Source organism: Drosophila elegans, unplaced genomic scaffold, assembly GCF_018152505.1.
Source record: "Drosophila elegans isolate 14027-0461.03 unplaced genomic scaffold, ASM1815250v1 contig_208, whole genome shotgun sequence".
Classification (NCBI taxonomy): Eukaryota; Metazoa; Arthropoda; class Insecta; order Diptera; family Drosophilidae; genus Drosophila; species Drosophila elegans.
This window is the reverse complement of record NW_024545578.1, coordinates 3,113,312-3,125,273: the sequence shown is the minus strand read 5'-3', so window position 1 is coordinate 3,125,273 and position 11,962 is coordinate 3,113,312.

Sequence of the window (11,962 nt, the reverse complement as noted above, 5' to 3'; positions counted from 1 at the left end):
AAATATTTTTATAGCCTTAGTTAAGTAATTTTTGATGCAACCATTGGACAAACAAAATGTCAGTTGCAGTGGAAAAAATATTAAAAAAATTATTTGATACGAAATCGGATTTTGGGCTGTGAATGAATGTATAATTTGGTTTAAATTCATTTGGGAATTCACTCAAGTTGAATGCGTTTACTGAATTTAACGAAAATAATTGAAAAGCAGCCACTGCAGCTGACCTAATAATCCAATGAAACAATGCATACATGTTTGCGAACTTTTTCCTCTCTTGGGAAAATAATAATTGAAACCTTCGACAACTGACAAATGGCCAGCGGACGCATAAATTATGATGATTAAAGTATTTGCAATTGAGCCCCGACAAATATTTTCAATCTCGTTAATAATGAACACATAAATCAAGCACAACACAAATAAGTAAATGTGAATACACAAAACTAAATGTAATTATTTGTTGCTTTTACAACGTTTAAATAAGCTACTAAATTACTTGAAAACCTATACATTTAATTAAATTGTAAAGTTGCCACTTTGCGAACTGAAAGTCGGCATAGATAATAGATTAATTGTTGTTTGTTATAACTATTTCAATTGACAGATAAGTGTGATTTAAGCTACTCAATTTACACATTGAGAGTCACGAACAAGGTTTATTAAAGCGTAATAAAGTTTTTTTATACCTTTAAAAAAAGGTTTAAATCGAATTGACAAGCTCACTGATTGGTATTTAAATTTAAGCAAAACCCAAACACATAATAAAATTAACTTAAATCCAGTAAAGTTGTTTCATTACAAGCGGAACATAATTTTTAAACAATTTAAGTAAGTCTTTCAATTATTTTTAATTTAGGCCAATAAAATTGGGAGAATAAAAACTCCCTTTCAAACATATTTTAGCAAAGTTTAATTTGCATTAGCCAGAAAATATGGCAAACCGCAGGGAAAAGTTCGCTCAAATTTATATAAGGAAAGGAATCCAAAACAATAAGCATGAGAAATGGGCCACAAAACTTTATGGCCCAAACGAGCCGTGGAAAATTGTGTTGAAGAAGGAGTTCGGCGAAAGATGAGAAATGTTGGCTGCCAACTTTTTCCCTAGTTCCGAGTAGTTGTAGAAAATAAAAGATTACTGGCCATCCAGATTGCACTGGCGCTGATAAACCATGGAAATGGTTGTCTACGAGACAAGTTAGTTGCGGTCAAGATTCAAGTAATGTAACATTTTATTTCGCTTGAAGTTGGCGGCCACAGTTCAGCGGAAAATTTTGTAAAACTTTTGCTCTTTCTTTTTAAGTTTTATGAGAGACGGTAAAATTGAATGGGTTTGCCCGGGGATAATCATCTTTTAACGCTCCTCATTATCAGTAAGTATGCCCAGCCCTACCTGATTTCCGCCCTTTTGCTTATTGAATTATTAACCCATTTAAAGGTCGTTTCCCTCTTTTAATTTGCTAATTAACTCAATTGACGCCTACCTGGGATTACCCTTAGCCAATTATAAGCCTACCCCTTAGCTTTTCATTTCTGTCCGCCGATAAGTTTACAATTTTGTAATTAATGCCCCATTCTGACAGCTTCAACTGGTTTGGCTTGGCCCTTAATACTTGGCCCGCCATTGTTTATCCGGCCGTGCTCAATTAAATATGAATTCGCAACTTGGCCTTTGAATAACAAGATTCTCTCCTTTTTGGCCAGGCCATAAAATGCAGCAGTGCGGGAACAGCTTGCGGCACTCATAAACACATTTTATCGAAGGCAGTTAAGTCAATGTAAAAAAAATGACGAAACTTTAGCCATTATTGGAACGTGACGCGACTGGGAAAAGAATGGCCCACGATTGCAGGCATCTAACCATGCAACATGCACGGAAAGAAAAGTTTGGCAGTAATGGTGCTTAATTAATTGCTTTTTAGATAAAAATATATGTACAACCGTTATTATCTACACAAAATAAAAAAATTCTAATTTATTTAATTGAAGTAAATGATCTCGTAATTGAGTGAAATTTATGTTTTGAAAATATAGTAATGTAAATATTTTATATTTAAAATGATATAACATAGTTAAACATCTTCTTAAGAATATTTAATTAACTAATGCTGTGTAGATACAAATATATTTACAGCCCTTATAATCTAAAATTTAAATATTGTCATATACATATATACTTAATTAAATAAAATATCATAAGAAAATATGCTAATAAATTAAATAAATATAATAGTTATTACATTTGTTCAATTTGAAGAAATTCAATTTTATGAAATAATATATTTAAATAAAATATTATAAAATGATTATTAATTTAAATGATTAAAGGCAGAAAGCAGTTCCACTTGTTTTCAGTACACACATGACTTTAAGGAAAAAATCTGTTTAAGTAAAGTCCCTCAATTTTGGGCCAAATATCCGTACAGCTTTATTATGTATTCATTTTATAATGGCTATTTTCGAATGTTCACCTGTTGAGTATACGCACCGAGGGCCTGTCAACTTCTGGCGCTGCTTCAAACTTTCCATATGAACAAATTGATTGAAAAACTTTGCGCAGAGAGCACACTGCTTTTCAAAGGGCTGCGTCCTTGAAGAGGCATCCAGCCTTACTTCACATGGGTGTGTTGGGTGTGTGGGTGTTGGGTGGTAAAAATGGAAATTTCAGCTAGTTACCCTAAGGGCAAAAACACAATGCCATGGCAACTACGAGCTCTCCCTTTTTGGGAAGTGGCATATGCAATCTTCATTCTCCACTCGTCTGCATTCTCCACTTAAATGTTGGCCAAAAGGGAGCTGGACAGTTACGCCCCCTCTCGTGCCGCGCCCATTTGCATAATGGATTTGACTACAATTAGCTGGCAGCTGGCAGATGCTCCTGCCGCTGACATGACTTCAAACTGGCCCCATTCCGGACGTATCTGTAGCTGTGTTGGCTATATGTAGATATATACTGATATATATCTAAAGATTTTCTGAGGAACATTTTCAAGTTCAAAATATATTTACTTGTTATACCTAAAAAATTACTATTTTCAAATCTTCTTTGGCTCAGTAATAAATTTTACATTTTTAAGAGGTAGCTCAGAATTAATTTATTAAAAATGTTTCTTGTAGAAGACAAAATTATTGCATTATTGTGGGAAGCTCTGTTAATTATGGTAACAAAGCCAACAAAACAAGCTTCAACAAAAAACAAAACAGAGACAACATATATTAAAAATTAATTTTAAGAGTAAAAACTAATAGAGGTGCATACATGTGTTTCTTAAAATAATCATATACTTGCCTTTTTTTAAACTGGTAAAAGCTAATAATAATCTTGGCCAATACAAGATTTGAGCTTTAAATTTGTTTCTTATTCAATTAAATATATATTTTATATCTTGCACTTTACGTTTTAACTGATAAGTTGTTTTTTATATAATCAGCAAGGCTGTTTTAATAAGCTGTAGTGCTCCGAGTTCTAGGAATTAATATGAGCAATTCGCAATTGTTTGTGTAACAAACACAGCCATGAACTTGATTCGTTCCAGCCCAAGGTGCTGCCACGAACAGAAACAGCAGTCGTCCTCGTCCTGCAACATTGCATCACTGCAGCATCGCCATCGCAGCATCAGCATCCCAGCATCCAAACATCCAGACAGTCGAACGCCGGATAAAGTTCACTCGAAATGCGAAAAGCGAAAAGTGAGTGAAACCCACAACCCAGGCCAAGCGAACAGAATTCAATCAAACCACGTCTTCTGTTTATGTCTCTCAAGGACTTTAACCCTTTTGAGGGGTATAGTACTCCCCATTAATACCTGCCATCATTGCCCCTAATTGCAACCACTTTAAAATACTTTTTGCAGCCAAGGGAGCAGCCGACGATGGGGGTTGTGTACTTTCAGCAGTCACTGTTACCGGCTTCCACCCAGTTTTCGCCCTTCTCTCGGTGCAGCCACTGCGCATCTAATGAGGCTCATTAACGTAATTACGTGATGTTGGCAATAACTGGCCAAAATCCCTGCCTCTTGATTACAACAACGATGATGACGATGATGACGATGATGATGGGGGAATTGTGCTCACACACTCCATTGCTCGTTGCCACATGTTTGTATGGCAGAATCTGTCTGAAGCCAAAAGCAGTTTTGTTTATTAGTATCTGCAGGGTGAAATTGAAATGCGAAGTTATCCAAACGAATGGTCACAGATTAGGAGCTAATTTATGAAGTTTCTTAGGGAATTATTAATGCTGGCAAATGTTCAAAAGACAACATGATAAGCTCTTACTTCATTTTGCATTATTTTGATGTAGTAAATAAATAAACCAAGTAGTAGATTCAAATCATTATTAAATATTTAATTTGAAAATATGAAATCTTAGTAAATTGTACCTTTTTCTTTAAAATTAGTTTTGAGTTCCTTAAGTATAAATCAAATAGAATGTTTAAGATACCATAAAACTACAATTAGTTGGTTCTTCTTTATTAATGACGTTTGAATTTAATAAATAAAATATTTTGCTTAATACAAATTGAAAACATAAGTTATGGTTAAATTATTACAAGAAAATTAAAGTTGAATAATTTATTTTGATTTTTAACATTTAAATTAGTTTAAAATTATTTGTATTAAAAATTTAAAATAAAAGCAAATTATGTTTGTGGATCATTTTGCAAACAAAAACATAGTTCGTATTTTTTCCACTTTTCATTACAGTTTTTTTTAGGTTTTATGTGCACACAATTAATTTTAATGTTTCAATGGGCTTAATTTACTTAATTAGTTCAGCTGCATTCAATGAATAAATCAAAAGCACACTCGTTTTCCCCATTTTAAGGCCCTGCAAACTTTTGCTCCCACGCAAATCAATCAAGCGAAAATGATTTGTCAAATGCACTTTGCAGGGAATCAGAAACCCAAAACCTAGAGGTACTTATCAGACTCACATTTGATTTTCGAGCCTCACGTGGAGCCGATTAAATGGAGGAATCGGAGCCAGAGCCAGAGCAATTAATCTAATGGCAGACGTAGAGAGACCTGAGCCTAATGCATGCCTAAATAATTCAGGTGGAAATCAGCTTAATGTTCTAGTCTGACGGCCATTTCGCAGAAAATTGAAAACAACATACTTAGAGATATTCAATCTTTGTCAAATTATTGCAACGCAGGACAGCAGCTGCCCGAAACCCTGTCTTGTCTGGCTGAAACCAGGCTTACATATAATTGCTTTTTCGACCAGCCAACAATTTTTCACAGAAAATGTCTGCCGTTTTCCGAGCGGAGTTCGCTATGTAACTGTCAATTGTCAAAAGCTTTAGTTGGTCGGATTTTCTTTCGGTCAGCAGATAAGTGTCTCAAGGTTTAACGCCACGCTTGAGGTCCCTAAAATCTTTCATAATGCATTCGTTTTCAAATATAGTGTGTCCTTTGAAGTGCTTTTTGGGATTTTAAAATGCTACGAAGCATATAAAGTACACAGCTCTTCGAAATTTACTTCTAAGCAAGTATTTTCTATTTTACTATTTTTATAAAGCCTTGCATATATTTAAATGCTGATTTAAATTAATAACCAATCAACTTTAATTCATTAAATAATAAATAATAATAATTTAATTTAAAGTTTTTTGTAATTACTCTAAATATGAAATGTGCATTATTTGGTTCAGTATGCAGATATTTATTTTTACTATTTCACTTCTCTAGCAGTATTGTACTTATCCCAAAGCAGACAAAATTTGCCTTAAAAACAAATCAGTTTACCCTTTTACAATCAGTTTGGATGTGTTGACTTCAGTAACTTAGTTTTAGTATTTCAACTCACTTCAAAGGTACAAAATAACAAATTTCTAGACTTTTTAGTGTGAAAATTTTAGGTTAACTAGAACTTAGGACAATGTCTTGTAAAAAGAACCTTAAGCCGGGTGGCCTTATGTTGCAGATCCTCCGAGTGGCCGGTACTCCACTCACCGCCTCGCAATTGGCCAAAACTTTGTCGATAACGATGGACCAGCGGATTACCAGAAGTCAAATCCAACGGGTTTTGGAGGATGGCGTACAGTATGGCTTCATTGTCAAAAAGGATATGGGCTACACAGTCCCTGCCGAATTAAAGCAAGACTCTATTCTGCCAACGACGGATTCAGAGCAGAGCTTCTGTAGTTCGTCTTCAATGCAGAGCTTCTGTAATTCGAACTCAATGCAGAACATCTGTAATTCGCCTTCAATGCATGATGACTTTCTATTACCGACAGACTGCAGCAGTGGGGATAAATCCTCTGAAGTAGATGACAAGACCGATGAAGAAGTTGTCCAGAATAAATCTGGCGATGACCAGACGAAGTGCTCTTCGGAAGATGGCGCTGTCCAGACGGAGTGCTCTTTGCAATGTGACCACATGGTGATGATCTCCGACGCGGACAAGTCTAATAATATAAAGGCAACGTATGACGAAATGTTCGAAATGGAAAGCAAACCAAAGAGCGAAGAATAGTTGCCTATGGAGCTGAATATTTATAAACGCAAGCCTTAAACTGTCCAAACGAAGAAGTCCGGCAATACAAACTTCAGAGCCAACTAACACTTTGAAATTTTATGTTAACTCAAAGAGTGAAAATAAAAATCGAATATATATTGAAAAAGTATGTAAACTAGAGGTTTTGGACTTAGCAACCAGTTTTTACACTGATTTACAAATATTTTGTACTCAATTAAATTATTTTTCGTCTTAAAATCCAATGCGGTTTTTTAAATATTATTTTAAAAATGCTAATATCACAAAATTTTTAAAATTTTTCATTTGACTATTTTTGGATTTGATTTTAATATACATTTCGAATCTTAAAAATATTTTTATATTAAATCATGCTTAAAATTATGATTTAATATTAAATGAAATTATTAAATATAAACTTTGGAAATAAATAGTCAGATCTTTAATTGTATTATGTCAGTGTAGCTAAGAAAGAAAATTATGTGATAAAATGAATTTAAAAATAAAATTTTTTTTCACAACATCAAGTTTTCTAAGAAAATTGTAGTCTTGATGACTTTTTACTCATATGTCAATACAAATTTGCACATAAATAAAATCATTTTATTATGATGTTTACTTTTTCGGTGCCCAACTATTGTTTTGATTTTATTTCTTATGATAATTTTCCAATTGTTAAATCTGACTTTCAGATTGTAACTGTGTTTGTAACTTATCCATGAATTTATGACCCGGAAAACTGCTTTCCTTGCTAAACAACAATATTTTAATTTTTATTTCCTTTTATTGATGTTGATAACAGAACATGGTAGTAATCTGTTAAGTGCCTTTAATTCGATGTCTTGACTTCAAGGCATGTGTACAATTTTAGAGAAGCATTCAATTATTTCCCACTACGCTTTGAAAATGAACTTACGGCAACTAATTCCTATAGAAATTGAAGTGTGCCGCTCGACTTACCTAAATGCCACTTTATTACCTGTGTTTAGTCCAGGGGAAACAAAATGAAACATGAGCGTGTTGAAAAATGCCTGGCTGACCGTTGGAAATTTATGGCGGCCTCTAGGAAATGGCTGCCCGAAGTGGGCAAAAAATGTTTGATGTAAATAATTAACAAGCCCTGACAGAGCTGGAGTGCGATGGTATTTATGCCCCTTAAGGTTCTTTAGCAATGGGCCTATGTTCGCTGGTTTTATGGACCATGAGCCACTGAAAGAAGTGGGCCCAAAAAAGGCTAGGAATTAACGGCGGTAATTGGGTGAAATGGCCACAAATAAAATGCCCAAGAATTCTCTAGCCTTTTTGTTTGCCTGAACTAAAGTCGAAAGTGCACGCACATAAATAAGTTAAAATTTAGCAAAGTTCTCTTCACAAAAAATACTGTAGTGAGTTTGACTTTTTCAGCTAATAAGAGACCATGTTCTGGAATAATATATAAATGATGGACAGCGCTTTAAAGCTTATTAATATTTGAATAACACAATTTGCCAACAATTTGTTGAGTAAGTCAATTAATAATTGATCAGGTTAATTATGTCTTGAAGGAGATCATTATTTGATTTTTAATATTAAATTCCTTGGCAATCTAATGCCCGGAACCACTTCAATAGTTTTAACTCGTCATCAAACTCCAGGTTACCATACCAATAAACAGCTTTGGCAGATCAAAGCAATTGCCATAAGCCGAATTTATAACAATAATTGCTGTTTCAACTCTTTGAACCAATCTTCAATTTAATTTGGCATGATATTTGATATGTACAAAAGGAAGCAAGACACCGTAATCATGGCTAAAAATATTTAAAGCTGCAACGAAGAATCAAAATACACACATACACATTCAGATGAAAATCATACGAGAGAAATGAAAAAAACCGAGAAATGTCAAAGAAGTAAAACGAGATGAGTAGATAGAGACTAGAACAGATACAATTTCAAATTTGAGATGATTGGATTATTTGCTCTTACCAGCTTATTGTTTCCTTTTGCCAGAAATTCTACAGCTTATAGTTTTTGTGTGATTACATTTTGTTTGCCAATGCAATATTCTGTCAAGCGTTAAAGCTTCCCAGAATGCACTTTCATTGTTCGGCAGAGGAAGCCACATTTTGTGCTACATTTTTCTGTTTGACATCCATCCATCCATCCATCGTTTCCTATTCCGCCGTGGAGCCAATCGAGAAAGCACCAAAATCAGCTCGAAACCACTCAAAACCACTCGTGTTGCCGTCTCAATTTGCATAAAGTGAGCAACAATCTGCAAGCGGCAACTTTAACAAACAGGCAACAGCTAAAAGCCAACGACAAAGCCATCCAGCCAGCGTCATTCTTAACACCTGTCAAGAAGCCGAACATCTCAGTAAGGCCAACACACATGCAGGCAAACGTTTGCAGAGAGAGACATGCTAGGATACTAATGCCTGGCTTAACAATACACTTAAATATAATATTTATGATAAAATCAGTTATCAGTTATAAATAAATAGAAGTACAACATGGATTAAGCTATAAAATTTGTCTTTTCTAAATATCATTAAATTTTATTTGTTTAAAAAACGAAATAGCCTTTACAATAGCCCTACAAATATTTAGTATGATTTATTATTTCTAAAATTATAATTTTGTACACTAAAGTAGATTACAAAACGTCTTTTACAATTTATTAATTTTTAATAAAATCAACAATACAAATACATATAAGTAATATGATTTTAAGCTATAAATAATAATAATAATAAGACCTAAACATATTTATAACGATGTATTAAGACTTAAAAGTATAGTTTAAACAAATAAAAAAGTCTTTAACAAATTAATGATCTTAAATGAAATCGTATAAATATAAGTTAATATGCTAGTTGGATTTATTATAATTTTTTAAGACTTAGAAACATAACTTTATACACGTTTTAAAAACGGGCCTAAACAACTTATTGGCCCTAAACTAAATCGAATTAATTAAATACTTATAATATTTTCAAAGCCATTTAGTATTTATTCTTAACTGGTAATTGAATTTTATGTGATCGCGTGCAAATCTTGTTTAGTATAAGGCTTAAAAACAAAACGTTTTCAACTCATGGATTATTAGCTTGAATATTTATTTGCTCTGTGCACGCTCGGTTTAGTTATATAGTGATGGTTTGTTGCCACTTGTGTCGGTGGTGTGAAAATTTGTTCTACATTTTCTGACTCAACCATCTGACGGCAACTCAACTTAAAGTGCTCGAACATAGAGAACATATTCAAGCAGAAAAAAGAGGGCAACAACTATAAGCGTCTGTGCGAGCAAAGTTTGTTCAGCAGCACAATATTCTTAAAACTTTTTGCTCACTCCCGCCGCTGGCAACACAAAAAAGGGCATCAAATACGAAAATACCCTTAATTAATCTGCTACTCGGGTCGTAGACAAAATAAAAGTTAAGAAAACAATGGCCAAGTATTCCTTTTTGGCTTCTGCCATTAATTGGCGGGCTGAGGAGGAAAAACTTTCAATTTTTTCGAGCCTTTTGGCGAATTTTTAAAATTAATTGTGCAAAGTGCACCGTGGCGTATGTGTAACAATTAACTGGCTTCATTAAGACGATGCTGTCATGGCAACAGTCATCTGGCTGCTGGCAAAAAAATAGATGCTTCAACATTTTCACTTAGCTTCTAAAGTGCTATTAGAGAGATTTTCCAAGGACCCTTGGTGGGTGCGGTGCATATTACGCATACGCCGCGTACGACGCGGGCAATTTGCCAAAATATGCATACATAAAAAAGAGCACACATAGAGAGAGGTAAGTGTAAAGCGACATATGAGTTTTTACTTTAGGAAATGCCAAATTTCGCTGCTCTTTTTTTAACTTTTAAGTTTATTTTTTAAAAACTAAAATAAGTTTATAGGTTAACAAACATTTTAATTATGTAAATTATTAAGTTTCATATAACTTAATGTTTAATTGTGTTAAAACTAATTTGAGTATGCCTAGTTTGTACAGATGGTCGCTTTATTTCCACACAAAAAAAAAACATAGTGTGAACATGCTAAACAAATAAATGTAAGAATTAGGTAATTCTAAGAAAACGATTTTTGAGGGCATTTACAATTTTATAGAGCATTCAATGATCATCCTTACCCTTAATTTTTTGATTTTTTTTCATATTTTCTGCTAACCGCAATGACAGCGATAGCCTTGGAATGATAGTAGACCAAAAAATATACCGAAAAAGAAGCGCTGAAATAAAAATTGTGCTATAGCCTAGATGGAACATGGGGTAGAAGGGGTCTATATCCTCTGCTTTCCCTCTGTCGACATCCCCGCTCGTTGACATTTCAATCGCCTTAAGTTGTCATGGATTTCTCTTCCCGCTTTCCCATTTTATCTGCTTGTTTTTAAGCGGCTGCAGCCGGGGCTTAAACAGTATGCATAGATTGAAAGTGGTCGGCAGAGAGTTGGCGGCTTTTGGCCTGTAATTGCATGAGCCGCAAAGCCGTTTTGGTTGGTGACCTCGATCATGTCGGGTCTGATGGGATACAGACTCTGGTGACCGATAAGGGGATTTTCGCAGAAAAGCCTGAATTTGCATAACAACTTCCGTTCATTTGTTGGCTGCCCCATTTTATCATTAGTTTGGACTCAGTGTTTTTGCATCTGTTAATCCCTTTGATTGTGGAGTTATAAATGGATTTTTGTGTGGAATGCTGTTTTTCTGCATTCACTAGAAACAAAATTCACTACGGAGAGCTACAAACACTCACATATGCATTTAATTTGTTAGTTTTGACCATAGTTGCTAGATTTATTTTCCTTTTATATTACCTAGATTTTATTCATAGCTGGATGGTAATTAAAACTTATCCAGTGTAAACTAATTTTGATTTTAGTAAGCCTTAAAGTGAGGGCAAACTCATACACAAAAATGTAATCTGGCTAACTGTAGCAGGAAACAAAGTTTTATTTTGGTAAATTTAAGCAAAAACGAGAAGGGGAATGGTCTTAATAAAATACAAAGCCACTTAACCTTTAAACCATAAAATTTTCCAGAATGTTCATCTCCCTCTGATAATTTAAAAGTTATATATCTCTAAAGGGTAAGTCTTTTCATCTCGTTTCACATTAAAACTACAACTCTAATAACTACTTTTCCCTGAATGTTGTACTCACTGCGGTCACAATGATTAAAATCAAAATACGCTTTAAATAAAAATCGTAGGTAACGATTTTCATAATTCTGCTTACATTTTTGCCACTACCATTTGCTTTCGTCGCTAGCTTTTGGGCCAAATTGGACTTTGGGGTGCCATGAATAATGATTGCATTTGGACTCGGACTGCAAACAGTTATAAACAAACCACAACAAGGTAGCGAACCTATTAGCATAAACCACTTGCCAGATTATCGCACCTTAAGCTGACTCACAGCAAAATGTAATAACATAAAAAAGGACAGAAGGAGCATATGAAAACAATGTCGAGTCCTTGATCTTGTGAAGCCGTGT